Here is an 18,179-nt window from a genome sequence, read left to right on the forward strand (position 1 = left end):
CTGTACAGGGTCCATGAGCATCTCTGCTACTGCCATGGGACCCTGGGAAGAGAAGGAAGCCATGAGAAGTGGACAACAGTGGTAGGATCCTACTGCAGAGCTGGACCTCCACCTCTGCCAAGCCCTGGTGTAATGGGATCTCAGCCTGACAGTCTAAGCTCAGTTCAGTTCAGTTCAGTCACTCAGTCGTGTCTGACTCTTTGCGACCCCATGAATCGCAGCACGCCAGGCCTCCCTGTTCATCACCAACTCCCAGAGTTCACTCAGACTCACGTCCATCGAGTCGGTGATGCCATCCAGCCATCTCATCCTCGGTCGTCCCCTTCTCCTCCTGCCCCCAATCCCTCCCAGCATCAGCGTCTTTTCCAATGAGTCAACTCTTCGCATGAGGTGGCCAAAGTACTGGAGCTTCAGCTTTAGCATCATTCCTTCCAAAGAAATCCCAGGGTTGATCTCCTTCAGAATGGACTGGTTGGATCTCCTTGCAGTCCAAGGGCCTCTCAAGAGTCTTCTCCAACACCACAGTTCAAAAGCATCAATTCTTCGGCACTCAGCCTTCTTCACAGTCCAACTCTCACATTCATACATGACCACTGGAAAAACCATAGCCTTGACTAGACGGACCTTAGTCAGCAAAGTAATGTCTCTGCTTTTGAATATACTATCTAGGTTGGTCATAACTTGTCTTCCAAGGAGTAAGCGTCTTTTAATTTCCTGGCTGCAATCACCACCTGAAGTGATTTTGGAGCCCCAAAAAAATAAAGTCTGACACTGTTTCCACTGTTTCCCCATCTATTTCCCATGACGTGATGGGACCGGATGCCATGATCTTCGTTTTCTGAATGTTGAGCTGTAAGCTAACTTTTTCGCTCTCCTCTTTCACTTTCATCAAGAGGCTTTTAGCTCCTCTTCACTTTCTGCCATAAGGGTGGTGTCATCTGCATATCTGAGGTTATTGATATTTCTCCCAGCAATCTTGATTCCAGCTTGTGCTTCTTCCAGCCCAGCGTTTCTCATGATGTACTCTGCATATAAGTGAAATAAGTAGGGTGACAATATACAGCCTTGACGTACTCCTTTTCCTGTTTGGAACCAGTCTGTTGTTCCATGTCCAGTTCGAACTGTTGCTTCCTGACCTGCATACAGATTTCTCAAGAGGCAGGTTAGGTGGTCTGGTATTCCCATCTCTCAGAATTTTCCACAGTTTATTGTGAAGCTCAGTTCCTCAGAAAACAGTACTGTCTTTTACCTGGGGCGGGGGGGGGGGGGGTGACCCAGGAGAAGGACTGAACCTCAGGAAAAAGAAAATGCTACTAAGATATGAATGCTTCCAACCTCACAGGGCTTATATTGGTATCTAACATAAGGAAGACACACCATGTATCAGCTATGACTGTCCATAGGAACAACAGTTTTTGTTTTTAGTATTTATTTATGGTCACATTGTGACATGCGGAATCTTCTGTTGGGGCGTTCGGACTTCTCTAATGGCATGCCAGCTCCAGAGCTCGCAGGCTTAGTAACTGCAGCCTCAGGCTTAGTTGCTCCGTTCCATGCAGGATTTTAGTTCCCTGACCCAGATCAAACCTGGGTCACCTGCACTGGAAGGCAGACTCTTAACCACTGGACCACCGGGGGAGGTCCCATGATCAACAGTTTTGTACATATTTTCAGTGCAAATTGCCGGGGTCTAGCCCCGGTGGATCCAGGGTGATTCAAAGGTGGGGACGGAGTCGGCGTCCTTGGAAATAACTTATTTAATTACAGATAGAGAGGGATTAAAAATTACAGAGAAAAAGAGGCTGAATAAGTTGGTTTACATGGAATACCAATCACCACCTACATAGGCAGCAGGCATCTTCCAGTTCTCCTGAAGGAGAGGAGGCACTGAGGCTCCCCCAGTCCGATCTTAGAAGCCCAGGCAAAATTAGCAGGCTTGGTGGATACCCATGCACCAGATGGGAATTCGGCCAGAAAATAGTAGGAGAGAAAAAGAGGCTGAATAACTTGGTTTACGTGGGATACCAATAAAATTCCAAGGCAAGGAATTTGGACCATCTACGTTGGGCCACCAGCGCCACTTGAATATCGGAAGGTGCCCCTCCTTGGGTTCCTTCTCGTGTGGGCTTGAAAGCCGGGGTAAGTAAGTAGACATGGTGAGCACCCATGCTCCAGATGGGAATTCAGCCAGAAAAATGGGGAGCAAGAAAGAATGGCATGGGGGAATCAGTCTTTCTGGGAACTGATCTGATTTCTTTATTTTGGGGTTTGCTTATATACCTTTTGTTACACATAGGGATGAATACAGAGTCAGCAGTCCTGACCTTTATCAAAATCAGGTGCTTTACATAAAAAAAGATCTTAGGGGTTTTACATCATCTTCTGGCCATGAGGCCTGCTGAGATTTTATGACCCTTTCTTTCCGATAGCCAAAAAACTTATTTTTTCCAAGGGTGTTTTTTCTTAAACCAGGCACCACCCTCCAAATAAAGTTGCATTCCTATAGGGTGAGAGTATAGTGAGTTACAATCAAGAAAGGAATTTATTTAACCCAAGGTTAACATGATTAATCTTAAAGGTTAATACTTATTTCTCGTATATGTTAGTTACATTCATTATAAGGGCAGGGAATATGGAGATTTAGCAGCAAACATCAGCCCAACAAATGAAAATCCTTTCACCAATGTTCCCCTTAAGATCTATTTAGTCTTAAGATAGTGATAAAGTTACATTTTTGCATAGCAAGGACACAGTGATTTATAACAAAGTACAATGATCTATTACAAAAAAGAAAATTCATTAACTCAAAAAGTCTAGCATTGCTAACATCAAAAACTACTATATTTCTTTTCCTATATTCCAAATACATTGATTAATATATTCCCAGGTGCCTAAGGATATGGAGGCCTGGCGGCAATCATTGACTCAACAATGAGAAAAGCCCTATGCTAATTAAGATTCTCAAAATACTCCAAACTCTCTGTGCTGTTTATGGTTGAGAGATAGTGAACAATCATGTGCGTAGCGGTAGGAGTATGGATAATCCTGTCACACAAGCTAGTTTGCCAGCAGAGAGGTTTGACCTGAGACACCCCACTCCAAAGCTTTTGCCTGGAAAATCCCATGGACGGAGGAGCCTGGTGGGCTGCAGTCCATGGGGTCGCTAGAGTTGGGCACGACTGAGCAACTTCACTTTCACTTTCATGCACTGGAGAAGGAAATGGCAACCCACTTGCCTGGAGAATCCCAGGGACGGGGGAGCCTGGTGGGCTGCCGTCTCTGGGGTCACACAGAGTTGGACACGACTGAAGTGACTTAGCAGCAACCCTTGTCACACCCAGGGCAGGGAATTAGCAGCAATTATTGGCATAACAAATGAAAAACCCTTCACCAATATAATTCCTAACCAACTCACTATACTAATAATTTCTAACTTCCCAAAAGACTTTGCATTTAGTAAGTCTAAAACATCTCGTGCCTCTCAGGTTGGGAGGCTGTAAACAATCACATGTGGCCAGACGAACATATACAGGTGGGCTAGATAACCTTCAGAGGAGTCCGTAAGTTGAAACACTTCTCACGCCCAGGAATTTTTATCGACTTGGAGCTGCACGTTTACTCCTTCTCCGAGAGAACCGGTGGGGAACAGCCCCCCATAAAGTCAAGAGGTGTAGGCGAGAGCATGAAACAGTAAAGTAGATAGACTCTGGTTTGGGGGGTAGATGCTTGGGAACAGGGGGTTTCCTGAGGCTTGATCACGCCTTTGCGTATGCCAAGCCTCCTTCCTCATGACCTTTGCCATGGGCGGAGTTCCTCACGCTGGCTCCTGGCAGCAAATGAAGTGGCAGTGTTGAAACTTGGCGGTCTTCACTTTTACTGCTTTCTAAGATCTCAGAGGATATCATACATGAAACTGCATTGCAAGCAAATAATATCTAGAGGTAAATCAATAACAAGCCAATTATAAAGTGTCTGCATAAATTTAAGAGTGAATAGGCTCATTTCTAATTGCCTGCGTGTGTATTTAGAGGAATATTGATTAATTTGTTTAAATTAATTTTCACACATTCTTAAGTTAATGGGTCACGGGGAGGGGCTGGGCAGGCAGGTCAACTGTCAGTCTATTCAACGAGCAGACCCGTGAGCAGCTTCTTGGGAGCCCTTGACTGAAGCAGAGTCTCATCCCTCCTGCCTTGAGGCGTGAGGTGAGGCAGGTGCTCTCGTCCATGACCCACTGGCTGCAGCAGCCTGGCTGACCCTTCCCTCCTCCCACTGGGGCGGCCCCGAGGGTCAGCAGAGCCAGGAAGCAGAGAATCCACTCTAGCACCCACAGCAGGCTCCACAGAAGGAAAGCTCTTACCTGCTGCAGGCTCCCATTCTACACAGGCCAGAATCCCTCCTCCGTCAGATCTGCACTTTTCTGAGAGGGAGCATCAGGGACGCCAGCACCCAGCCCTCACATCCTGCCCTCCCCACCCTTATCACAAGGCCAATCTCAGGCAAGCTCAAGACCTCCTCCACCTGATCCCTCCTGGCCCAGTCCACACCCTCCACTCCTTGGTATCTCCAGCCCCACCTCCTTCCTCGGCTTCCGGACATGTTCACCTCCACATATGCCAGCTCCATTTGGTGACATCTCCATCTTGACATGCGTCAGGATAAACATGTCCAAATACAACAGTGCTCTCCCCGCTGGAACCTGCTCTCTCGCTGCTCATCTACTTATTTTCAGGCAGAATAATCCTTGAGATGGCCCTTCACTCCCTGCTTCCCTTCACTCTGCTCACAGTCACACATGGCGTACAGAAAATCCTGTCTGCTCTACAGACGAAGCCTACCCAGAGTCTCACTCCATCTCCTGCTACCTCCCTGGTTCAGCCTCTCCCATCATTCTCCTGGGGTCTATCGCGGTGGCCTCGCGTTAGCAGTCTCCCTGCCTCCATCCGCATCCTTTTCTCCCGGATTTTATCTTCTAACTCTGGACACGGGTTTCCAATCCCCAATCCCTGCACAATCTTCCTTGGCTCCCACCTGCTCAGGACACCATTTCAGGTGAGATACCTCGTTCTCTTCTGTCCCAGAAAAAAAAGTGACCCTCGGTTTCCCCAAGGCTGCCGACTCGGTAGCATCTGCACGCCGTGCACCATCGCCCCGAGGGAACTCTCTCCCTCACCCCGGCTCACTGGCTGAAAGGCGGCCGCTCGCAAGGCCGGCCTTAGTTCTGGATTCTATGGCTGACCGGCAGGGGTCTGAGCGGGCGTTCCTCGGTCCGGATCTGGGACTCGGGCCAGGTGGGGCCCGGGAGACGGAGAACCCACCTCAGCCGACCTCGTCCCTGAGCCTCTCCTCCCGCTTTTCTGCCCCATCACTTAGGTGCCTGACGAGGGACATTTCAAGCCTTCACCGTGGCCTGCCAGGCTCTTCTGTCCCTGGAATTCCACAGGCCAGGATACTAGCGAGGGAAACCGGAAGTCCCGCCCCAGAGGGTGCACACGCAGCCGCGCGTCCCACCTCTAGCCTCTCATTGGTCCAGCCGCCGCCTATCACCGAGGCAATGCCGGTTCTGCAGGCCTGTTTTCGTCCACATGCGATCAGGAGCCGGACTTGTGGCTTTTATGAGCCGGCTGGTTTTCCTGCTGTTTTCACCGTTCTTAGGGCTTTTTCTGAGTGGGGACCGAAGTGAATGGATCGCGCGAGGAGAGACGTTGGCCCGCTGTCCATAGCCGACTGTGAACCCCCAACCCAACCCCCAGAGCCCACCATCGACGGCGCTGCTGTCGTTGCCGCTCCTGCTTGCCTCGGTCACTGGCCACGGGGAAAGCCCGGTTGGGAGAGGCGGCTAGGTAGCTAGTGCATTGATACAGAAAATCATTTAGTTGCAGCGCCACACTAGACACTGGAGGAGTCCCACTAAAAGGCCGTTTTAGTCCCGTTAATGTGGGAACGTTTTGTAGTTAAAACTCCAGACTCCGTAAAAACTAGGGAATTCACGTTGATGTGAGGCCTTTTGAGAACAGCGGATATGGGAACATCATTGCATGAGACTCCGGTCTTAAACATGATTGAATTTACCCTGGAGAAATGCCTTCTGAGTGCAAGGAATGTTGGAAAGTCTGTACCAAAACTAGCCACACTTCATTTAGCTCCAACAAATTCACACCAGAAAAAGATCTTAGGAAGGAAGCAAATGGGGAAAGAACTTCAGCCAAAAGTCAGCTCTGATTGGCGATGTGAAGTACGTATTATGTACGTTGGGGTTTGTTTTCGTCCTTGTGTTAAAACACACATACATAAAACTTGCCAACTTAAGAATGTTAGTGTGCAGTAAAGTATTGTCAAGTACATTCTTACTCTCGTGCAACTAATGTCTAGAGCTCCTCTTCCTCTTGCAAAAATGCAACTCTGTACCCATTAAATAACAAATACTCCTCTCCTCGTCCATCCCTGTGTCCTTGAATTTGACTGCTCTAACTGCAACAGCCACTGGATCACTAAAAAAGCAAGAGAGTTCCAGAAAAACATCTATTTCTGCTTTATTGACTATGCCAAAGCCTTTGACTGTGTGGATCACAATAAACTGTGGAACATTCTGAAAGAGATGGGAATACAGAGCACCTGACCTGCCTCTTGAGAAATCTGTATGCAGGTCAGGAAGCAACAGTTAGAACTGGACATGGAACAACTGACTGGTTCCAAATAAGAAAAGGAGTACGTCAAGGCTGTATATTGTCACCCTGCTTATTTAACTTCTATGCAGAGTACATCATGAGAAACGCTGGGCTGGAAGAAGCACAAGCTGGAATCAAGATTGCTGGGAGAAATATCAATAACCTCAGATATGCAGATGACACCATCCTTATGGCAGAAAGTGAAGAGGAGCTAAAAAGCCTCTTGATGAAAGTGAAAGAGGAGAGTGAAAAAGTTGGCTTAAAGCTCAACATTCAGAAAACGAAGATCATGGCATCTGGACCCATCACTTCATGGGAAATAGATGGGGAAACAGTGGAAACAGTGTTTATTTTGGGGGGCTCCAAAATCACTGCAGATGGTGACTGCAGCCATGAAATTAAAAGACACTTACTCCTTGGACAGAAAGTTATGACCAACCTAGATAGCATACTGAAAAGCAGAGACATTACTTTGCCAACAAAGGTCCGTCTAGTCAAGGCTATGGTTTTTCCAGTGGTTGTATATGAATGTGAGAGTTGGACTGTGAAGAAAGCTCAGCATCGAAGAATTGATGCTTTTGAACTATGGTGTTGGAGAAGACTCTAGAGAGTCCCTTGGACTGCAAGAAGATCCAACCAGTCCATTCTAAAGGAGATCAGTCCTAAGTGTTCACCGGAAGGACTGATGCTGAAGCTGAAACTCCAATACTGTGGCCAACTCATGTGAAGAGTTGACTCACTGGAAAAGACCCTGATGCTGGGAGGGATTGAGGGCAGGAGAAGGGGACGACTGAGGATGAGATAGCCGGATGGCATCACCGACTCGATGGATGTGAGTTTGAGTGAACTCCAGGAGTTGGTGATGGACAGGAAGGCCTGGCATGCTGCGATTCATGGGGTCGCAGAGTCGGACATGACTGAGCGCCTGAACTGAACTGAACTGACTCATGTAAGGAGAATCATACAGATTGTGTCTTTCTGAAGACTTCACTTAGCATAACTTCACATCTCATCCATCACTTCATATTTCAGAAGTCCCTTCTTTTTCTGAGGCTGAATACTACTCAGTAGCATGTGCACACCACGTCAATGCATTCGTCCATTGATGGACACTAGTTTTCCCCCCACTATCTGGCTCTTGTAGAGTGCCGCTGTGAGAATAACTGCACAGACATCTCCTTGTGATGCTGCTTTCAGTTCTTTCGGGTGTACAGCCAGAATTGGAGTCACTTGTTCATTCTGTTCTTGTTCTGTGTTCATTCTGTTTTTGATATTTTGAAGTTTCCTCTGTTGGATGTACCATTTTAAGTTTCCATCAACGGTTCACAGAGTTCCAGTATCTCCACAACCACTTCAACATAATTTTACTTTCCATTTCATGTTTCGTAGTAGGTGTGCTAATGGATGTGAAGTAGTGTCTGACTGTGGTTTTATTTATGATCATATACTTCTTGGCCATTCGTGTGTATTCATTTTTAAAATGTGTTTGGACTTGACTGATGGTTCAGTGGTTAAGAATTTACCTGCCAGTGCAAGGGACATTGATTCAATCCCTGGTCCAGGAAGATTCCATGTGCCACAGGGCAACTAAGTCTGAGATCTGCAACCACTGAAGCCTCCATGCCTAGAGCCTCTGGTTTGCAACAGGAGAAGCCACTACAATGAGAAACCTGTACACCACATGGAGAGTAAGCCCCACTCACTGCAACTAGGGAAAGCCTTGTGCACAGCAACAAAGACTCAGTACAGCTACAAATTAAAGAATTGTCTATGTTTACCATTTTTAAGTATTTTTTAAGGTTATTTTTCTCATTCTTCAGTTGTATCATTTCTTTATATATCTAGACACTTATCAAATATACAGTTTGTAAATGTTTTTCTTCCATGAAGTGGGTTGCCTTTTCACTGTTAGTTGTGTCTTTGCACAGAATTTTGTATCTTTATTTTTCCTTTTGTTTCCTATGCTTTTCATGTCAACACCAAAAAAAATTTTCAAATCCAATATCATGAAGCTTTTCCCCTATGTATTCATCTAAGTGTTTTATGAGTTTACATCTTACTGTTAGGTCATCGATCATTTTGAACTCATTTTTGGCCATGGTGTAAGAGTCCAACCTCATTCATGTAAATGCAGATATCCACTTTCCTACAATTTGCTGGAGAGACTGTCCTCCCATTGAAATGTCTTGGCACTCTTGTCGATTATTTCTTTAAATATATTGGCTTCCAGTTCTGGGCACTCTGTTCCGCTTCTGTGGTCTAAACGTTTGCTTTTATGACAGTACCACGGTGTTTTATTTTTAAATTTTTACCACAATATTGTTGATTTACAATGTTGTGTTAGTTTCAGGTGTACAGCAAAGTGAATCAGCTGTACATGTACCTATATCCACTCTTTTAAAGATTCTTTTTACAGAGTGTTGAGTAGAGTTCCCTGTGCTACACAACAGGTGATTACTAGTTATCTTGAAATGTAATTTTATGAAAATACTATCTTGATCCACTTTTAAGTCCCTGGCTTGATGCTAGTTATTTCCTCTTTTGAAGCAGCTGATCAAGTCCACACCCAATCACTGTCCATATCTGGACTGCTATACACCATCCCTTATGTCCCAGGGCCAGAATACCAGGCAGCTGAGACAGCCTCTGTACCCTTTCTCCTTGAAGTTATTCCAACTAGGTCATTCATGGGGAGCCTGGGAATCCTAGCTAGCCGCACACCACTTGCTATATACAGGGTGCTCCCTGCAGTGCAGGTTGCTTACCACATCTCTTTGTACAGCCTGTTGTGTGCCCTACCTGATGCCCTTATCCCATTCTAAGCCCTAAGGAACAGAGTTCTGCTTTTTATCTAGCCAAGTGTCATCAAAAACATTTAAATCTTACAAAACGACTGTACACCCCAGAAGAGTATTAGGAATGCAGTGAACACTGAAAGTTATTTAGCCTAAACAGTTATTAGCCTAAACTGAAACAGCACTCAGTTCAATTGTTCAGTCATGTCCCACTCTGTGACCCAATGGACTGCAGCATGCCAGGCTTCCCTGTCCATCACCAATTGCCGGAGCTTGCTCAAACTCATGTCCATCAAGTTGGTGATGCCACCCAACCATCTCATCCTCTGTCGTCACCTTCTCCTTCCTACCTTCAATCCTTCCCAACATCAGGGTCTTTTCGATGAGTCAGTTATTTGCATCAGGTGGCCAAAGTATTGGGGTTTCATCTTCAGCATTGGTCCTCCCAGTGAATATTCAGGAAGGATTTCCTTTAGGATTCAGTGGTTTCATCTCCTTGCAGTCCAAGGGACTCTCAACAGTCTTCTCACAACACCACAGTTCCAAAGCATCAATTCTTCAGCGCTCAACTTTATAGTCCAACTCTCACATCCATACATGACTACTGGAAAAGCCATAGCTTTGGCTAGAAGGACCTTTGTTAGCAAAGTAATGTCTCTGCTTTTTAATATGCTGTCTAGGGTGGTCATAGCTTTTCTTCCAAGGAGCAAGCATCTTTTAATTTCATGGCTGCAGTCACCATCTGCAGTGATTTTGGAGACATACATACATATATACATAAATAAATAAATAAAGTCTCTCATGGTTTCCATTGTTTCCCCATCTATTTGCCATGAAGTGATGGGACCGGATGCCATGATCTTCGTTTTCTGAATGTTGAGTTTTAAGCCAGCTTTTTCATTCTCCTCTTTCATCAAGAGGCTGTTTAGTTCCTCTTTGCTTTCTGCCACAAGGATGGTGTCATCTGTGTATCTAAGATTATTGATATTTCTCCTGGCAATCTTGATTCCAGCTTCTGCTGCATCCAGCCTGGCATTTTGCATGATATACTCTGCATATAAGTTAAGTAAGCAGGGTGACAATATACAAACTTGAAGTACTCCTTTCCCAATTTGGAACCAGTCCATTGTTCCATGTCTGTTTCTAACTGTTGCTTCTTAACCTGCATACAGGTTTCTCAAGAGGCAGGTCAAGTGGTATGGTATTCCCACCTTTTTAAGAATTTTCCACAGTTTGCTGTGAATCACCCAAAGGCTTTGGCATAGTCAATAAAGCAGAAGTAGATGTTTTTCTGGAACTCACTTTCTCTTTTGAGATCCAGTGGATGTTGGCAATTTGATCTCTGGTTCCTCTGCCTTTTCTAAATCCAGCTTGAACATCTGGAAGTTCACAGTTCATATACTGTTGAAGCCTTGCTTGGAGAATTTTGAGCATTACTTTGCTAGGATGTGATATGAGTACAATTGTGCATTTGTGCATAGTTTGAGCATTCTTTGACATTGCCTTTCTTTGGGACTGGAATGAAAACTGACCTTTTCCAGTCCTGTGGCCACTGCTGAGTTTTCAAAATTTGCTCTCAAATTGAGTACAGCACTTCCACAGCATCATCTTTTAGGATTTGAAATAGCTCAACTGGAATTCCATCATCTCCACTAGCTTTGTTTGAAGTGACACTTCCTGAGGCCCGCTTGACTTCGTATTCCAGGATGTCTGGCTCTAGTGAGTGATCACACCATCGTAGTTATCTGCATCGTGAAGATCTTTTTTTGTACAGTTCTTCTGTGTATTCTTGCCACCTCTTTTTAATATATTTTGCTTCTGCTAGGTCCATACCATTTCTGTCCTTTATTGTTCCCATCTTTGCATGAAAAGTTCCCTTGGTATCTTTAATTTTTTGAAGGGATCTCTAGTGTTTCCCATTGTATTGTTTTCCTCTATCTCTTTGCATTGATCACTGAGGAAGGCTTTCTTATCTTTCCTTGGTGTTCTTTGAAACTCTGCATTCAGATGGGTTTATCTTTCCTTTTCTCCTTTACCTTTAGCTTCTCTTCTTTTCTCAGCTATTTGTAAGGCCTCCTCAGACAACCATTTTGCCTTTTTGCATTTGTTTTTTGGGGATGGTCTTGATCACTGCCTCCTGTACAACGTCAGGAACCTCCATCCATAGTTCTTCAGGCATGCTGTCTGTCAGATCTAATCCCTTGAATCTATTTGTCATTTCCACTGTATAATCATTAGGGATTTGATTTAGTTCATACATGAATGGTTCAGTGGCTTTCCCTACTTTCTTCCATTTAAGCCAGAATTTTGCAATAAGGAGTTCATGATCTGAGCCAGTCAGCTCCTGGTCTTGTTTTTGTTGACTGTATAGAGCTTCTCCATCTTTGGTCACAAATAATATAATCAATCTGATTTTGGTGTTGACCATCTGGTGATGTCCATGTGTAGAGTCTTCTCTTGTGTTGTTGGAAGAGGGTGTTTGCTATGACCAGTGCGTTCTCTTGGCAAAACTCTGTTAGTGTTTGGCCTGCTTCTTTCTGTACTCCAAAGCCAAACTTGCCTGTTACTCCAGGTATCTCTTGACTTCCTACTTTTGCATTCCAGTCCCCTATGATGAAAAGGACATCTTTTTTGGGGTGTTAGTTCTAGAAGGTCTTGTAGGGTTTCACGAGCCATTCAACTTCAGCTTCTTCAGTATTACTGGTTGGGGTATAGACTTGGATTACTGTCATGTCGAATGGTTTGCCCTGGAAAGGAACAGAGATCATTCTGTCGTTTTGAGATTGCACCCAAGTACTGCATTTCAGACTCTTTTGACTATGAGGGCTACTCCATTTCTTCTAAGAGATTCTTGCTCACAGTAGTAGATATAATGGTCATCTGAATTATATTCGCCTATTTCAGTCCATTTTAGTTCACGGATTCCTAAAATGTCGGCGTTCACTCTTGCCATCTCCTGTTTGACCACTTCCAATTTGCCTTGATTCATGGACCTAATATTCCAGGTTTCTATGCAATATCGTTCATTGTAGCATCAGACTTTACTTCCATCACCAGTCACATCCACAACTGGGTGTTGTTTTTACCTTGGCTGATGTCTCTTCATTCTTTCTGGAGTTATTTCTCCCTAATTCTCCAGTAGCATATTGGGCACCTACCTACCTGGGGAATTCATCTTTCAGTGTCAGAAAGATGTGAGAACCCCCAGGGAATTTGACTTTGGAGGCCAGTGGGATTTGATTACAGAGCTTACACCGAATGGGAAAACACTCTTGGAGGGCACAAACAAAACGTTGTGTGCACCGGGTCCCAGGAGAAAGGAGCAGTGACCCCACAAGAGACTGACCCAGACTGACCTTGACTTGGGTCAGTGGTGGCCTGCTGCAGGGTCGGGGGACTGAGTGCAACAGTGCATGCATGGGACCTTTGGCAGGAGGTCGCCATTATCTTCATTACCTCCAACATAGTTTTGTCTCAGGTCAAACAACAGGGAGGGAACACACCCCACCCATCAACAGAAAATCAGATTAAAGATTTACTGAGCATGGCCCTGCCCATCAGAACAAGACCCAGTTTCCCCCTCAGCCTCTTATCCTTCACCATCAGAGGACAGACAGACTAAAAATCACAATCACAGAAAACTAACCAATCTGATCACATGGACCACAACCTTGTCTAACTCAGTGAAACTATGAGCCATGCCGCGTAGGGCCACCCAAGACGAACAGGTCACGGTGGAGAGTTCTAACAAAACGTGGTCCACTGCAGAAGGGAATGGCAAGCCACTTCAGTATTCTTGCCTTGAGAAGCCCATGAACAGTGTGAAACAGCACTAGTAAATTTAAATCAGGGAAAAATCTTAGGTGTGTGGGCAATGTACTTCTTTCCTTGTCCTGCATAATCACAGAGCAAAGTTCTGGAAGTTAGTCTTTGTGAAGGAGGAATCAACCAGGAATTGAACTGCAAGCATCCAGACATCCTAAGGAACTTCTCTTAAGTCCCGAGTCCACTGGAGGCTTTCACAGTAACCTCGCCCTTTGGGACCATCCTGGAATCCTTGCCAGTATCTGCTATAGAGCCTTTCCTCCTCCACCACACAGCATGGACGCAGTGCATGTGAGTCAGTGTACATGTAGAAAGTGACACTATCTTCTTCATCTGGAGGGCTCAGCAGCCTCCTGACTTTGGGATGTCTCCCTCCCCACCCCACTCCCCAGACAGTTTTGGGTGTGGTGATATGCAGCCCTGGACCAGATGACTCTGGCTGTTTCTGCAGGCAGCTTGTGGAGACATCCCTTCTTGATGAGTAGATTTGATTGACTTGTAGTTGTTGGGTTGATTTTTCCACCCTCAAAGTCACCCAGGCCTGGGTTATCAGCAGAGCTCAGAAGGGTCTAAAATTCCTGTCTCCCACATCAAAGCTCTCTAGACATAGGGACCACCACCCTACTCACCTGTCCGGCGACGTCAAGGTTCCCCCATTCTCTCGCTCGTGAACTCTGTCTTGTTAACAGAGATGTTTCATTGCCCGCATCTGCTCTCATGTATCTGTACCATTCTTAATGATGCCCTTCTTCCCTGTTCATGTCTCTGTGCTCAACCCACCCCTCAGAGCGCGGTGCTTGCTGTGTGGAGAATCCAGGCCACCGGCAGGCCCCCTCTGAGTGACCACAGCCATGAAGATGAAGTAGAGAAAACTGGACGATAGAATGAACCCTAGTGGGCCCTTCGCCCATTGTGATGCAGCTCATTCCTAATTCTGGCACTGGGGGCCCCTGGTCTCTTTACGGGACCCCTTGTCCCAAAGCACTCCCAGGAATGGAAACAACTCTCTGCTTCGAACCAAGGATCATTTCCTGAGAATGAATGCTCTGCAATCTCCAACTCATGGATACCAGGGCTCAGATTCAGGTACAGCTACAACCCAATTATTTTGTGAGGAGCTAAAAGAGCATAGATCTTCAAAATGCTACTTTCACAAAGAATACAGAAACCACAAGCTATTCTTCAGACACTGAACATTTAGCAGGGAAAGATGATTATTTTCTCACTAAGAGCTGTGTGTGTCCTAACAACATAGGATGGAATACCACAGGAGGGTTTGTGCCCTTGGCAACACAGAGTGTGCATTTGATTATATAAAAGGCTCCAAGGAGGGCTCAGAGTGAGGACTTGCTATATTTATATCTCTGTGGACAATACTTTTCTTTAAAACCAAAGGTCACATTGGTTATTTCATCCAGTCTTGAAATTGGCCCCAAAGATTTTTCCAGCCGTAAGAGGAAATTTAAAAACATCCTGACTGATAACAGCGTCCTGGGGGCAGCAGACTACAGGCGTGACTGTGGGACTCACACATGCTACAGGCTCACCTTGGTTTGCCTGGTAAAGTTCTAGGCTCTTTACAACACTTCACAGAAACTTTTTTTTTTTTTTCCCCTGCAAAAAGCATTGTGGTTTCCCTTTGATTGTTTCAGCTTGAGGCTGAACCTTCAGAAGAGAAAGTTTCCCAGTCCAGCCTGGGGACCAGCCAGCCTGCGGAGGTTGGTCAGGTGGGCAAGCATCATCTTGAGTCTCACCTGCTTGTGCAGGACGTGGCTCCAGGAAGTCAGGGAGGTGGGGTCGGCAAGGGGAAAACCCGGGGCCTGGGGACCCACGGCCTGGTTCAGGTTCTTCTCCGTGAGCAGAGTGGCCCCACGGCGTCCGCGGTCTGACCCCTCCCTCGTCCCCAGACCGCTTCTCACGTCCTGGAAGAGGGTGGGGCCACAGCATTGGATCTGCATTTTCAAGAGGCTCCGGGACCTCCTGCTTCTCCTCTGTCAATCTGAGGAACTGTGGCCCATCCCCTCCAGAGCCGCCTCGTCGTCAGGGTGGAAAAAGCCCTCAGAGGTAGGGTAGGAGGCCCGCAGATGCACGTTGACCAGGTGGGTGACACAGTCTCCATCTGGGTGGAGAAATTATACCGAATCTGGGAGCTCACAGCTGGCCGGCAATAAACAGCTCAGCTCAGAGAATGTTGTTGGCTGGTCCCAGAGGCCAAGGACGTTGAGTGGGTGATCCTGGAGATTAAGACTGAATCAAGGTTTGGAGGGTGACTGGAGGCTGAAGGAAGGGGCATCCTGGGTCTGTTCCGACCAAACACTGTGGAAGTTAGAGACAGACCCGTGGGATCACCCAGAAGCTTTCATGATATTAAGCTGTGAGATTTCTTCTCCGTGTTTGTTTTTCTGAATTTAACAGGAATTTACCCTACATGCGTGGTTAATCACTTGTCACGCGACCCTCTTTGCAACCCTGTGGACTGTAGACCTCCAGGCTCCTCTGTCCACGAGATTCTCCAGGCAAGAATACTGGAGGGGATTGCCATGCCCTCCTCCAGGGGATCTTCCCAACCCAAGGATCGAACCTGTGTCTCTCATGTCTCCTGCATTGGCCACCCCCCCCCCCCTTTTTTTTTTTACCACTAATGCCACCTGGAAGCCTGGAATTTAACTATGTATTTTACTGGGATTGCTGTAGCTGAAAGTCAATACATAGCAGACTTCTCAGGTAGTCTTAGAAATGCTTGTCCACTAGAGGAAAGACTTCAAGAAACACCAGGAGGAAGAATTAGGACTCACCCAGGACGGCCACACACCTCGGTGATCATCTCTGCCCCTCTGGGTAAAACAAACCATCCAAACAATGGTTAACACTCCAGACAAACAGTTCTTCCCGTCCCCAAACCGTCCTTAATCCACTGTCCCTGAAACTGACTTGGCACACGCTGACCCTCCAGTAGAGACCGTCACCTCCCCCGGCCCTGTCGCCGGCTCCGTCCCCTTCAGACTGGGCCCTCACAGCAGGCACTTCCCATAAGGTCTCCCCACGCGTGGGCCGATTGCTCCTGTGTGTAACTGGTTTTCAAACGTGTGAGTCTGCTGGGGACGCAAGGTGAGCACCTGACTCCTGTTCTGAGCATGTCAGTGTAGAACCCCAGGCAGACATCGCTGGGCAGAATTGGCCCATCTCCATGGCAACCACTGTCATGGGCCATCTTTGCTCGTCATGACCCATCCTGTCCCTAACCAGCCAGCTCCCATCTCCATATTAGGCCAAGTGGGCACCAAAAGAGCCCCGACCAATGACTTGACGCCACCCGTCCATCTCAAGCTTATAAAACTGGCCAAAACCCCGCAAAGGTATCGCCTCTCCCTGTCAGGAAGTCAGCCTGCTGTCTTCTCAGGGCCCCTCACTACCTCTTTTCTTTTTTGGCTCTCAATAAACTCTCTCTTCTAAAATACTGTGTCTGGAAACTCTTTTCCAACCCACGCTCAGACGGCCCCAACCACCAGCACACCATCAAACCTGCAGGGGCGGTGGTAGGTTGGGGAAGGACAGGGTTGTCTCCCAGCCAGGCCGAGGCTGCCTGGTCACACTCAGTCCATGTGTGTGATTGTGATCCTGTGTGTGACCCACACACCAGGTTCTAGGGCCTGCCTCTCCCGTGCCTGTCTCCCTGGAGCCTGCGTGTATTTGTGTGCTCACACTCCCATCCATTCCCACGAGCCTCTGATACGTGTCGCATACCCTGGTCGTGTTCTCGTGTCTCACAACTCTTATACACCTCTTCTGTCGTGGACATGGAGGAATGTGTATGTGTGTGCAGGCTTGCGGAGGGGTGTCAGCCTTCAGACCCCACCACAGTGGCCGCAGGATGTCTGTGCACAACCTCCAAGTTGTGCTGAGTGTATCTTCGTGTTACTGAGTTCAGTGGTTCCTTCCCTTGCCATGCATAGCCAGTGAACACGCCAAGGACTTTTGGGTAATTCAGAGGCACTTATTCCTCGTGACAAGGAGATGGGGAGCCAGCTCGCCAAGCCCTGCGCTGGGGAAGAAGTTGTAATCCTGGGGGCATGCATAAATGCATATTCATGAGAGGCTGGGCCCAGGAAAGGTCACTCGACTTTGCCACTGTGTGGGAGTCAGTAGGCCCCAGGCTGTTTGCTCACAGTGTATAATCTTTTCTCTTGGGATTCACTGTAACCTTCTCAGAACGGCTGGGTACTTGGAACTTCCAGCAGTGGATCTCCTGCAGTCTCTTAGAGCATTTCCCTTAGCAAGCCCCTGATGGTAAATTCTTTCTCTGTCCCTTTTAGATACACGGTAAAGCTTTGGAAGTACTTGCTTCGTGGCTCGGTGGTAAAAAAAAAACAAAAAATTCCGCCTGCCAATGCCTATCAGGGAATGTTTAACAGGAGGATTCCTATGTTCTGTTTCTCACAAGTCCTTTGTTTCTTTTTAAGCGGAACAGCACGCCACTCCCGGGAACTGGGGTCACTGTGTGAGACAGGCTTGAATCGCCTTTAGTAAACATTCTCTTTATGACAAAACTGCTTCGTCTCCATCCCCTTTCTTGAGATATGGATTGTCTCCTGACCTTGTGACCATCATCATCCCTTGTTCCCTTGGTAACAGGTACTATATGTTTGGTTTTCTGATCTTTATCATTGATGAAAGAAACTTCTTGTACTACAGCCTATATATACTCACAGAAAAATCATTAAAGCACCTTTGCTCCATCAGAGCTTGGGTCCCCGTGTCTTTCTTTCTCTCTCTCTCTTCAGCTGATTCCCTGGAGCGCAGAGACCCATCTTGCTCACTCTCCTGCCTGGGCTTCTAAGACTCTCTCTCAATTAGGCACTCTGTGCTTTCATCCCCTCGAGAGGGTGCCGAT

At 46.7% G+C, this 18,179-nt stretch overlaps 1 long non-coding RNA gene across 1 annotated transcript in view; it reads right to left on the reverse strand.

Annotated features, from left to right (window-relative positions):
• LOC114118094 (uncharacterized) overlaps positions 1-18,179 on the reverse strand; it is a 35,043-nt gene that overhangs the window by 5,928 nt on the left and 10,936 nt on the right. Inside the window, exon 1 of the long non-coding RNA XR_009596463.1 lies at positions 1-18,179. This exon is cut by the window's right edge and continues 10,936 nt beyond it. This is a non-coding gene — a long non-coding RNA (uncharacterized LOC114118094).

The sequence above is a fragment of the Ovis aries genome, chromosome 14 (genome assembly GCF_016772045.2).
Source record: "Ovis aries strain OAR_USU_Benz2616 breed Rambouillet chromosome 14, ARS-UI_Ramb_v3.0, whole genome shotgun sequence".
Lineage (NCBI taxonomy): Eukaryota > Metazoa > Chordata > Mammalia > Artiodactyla > Bovidae > Ovis > Ovis aries.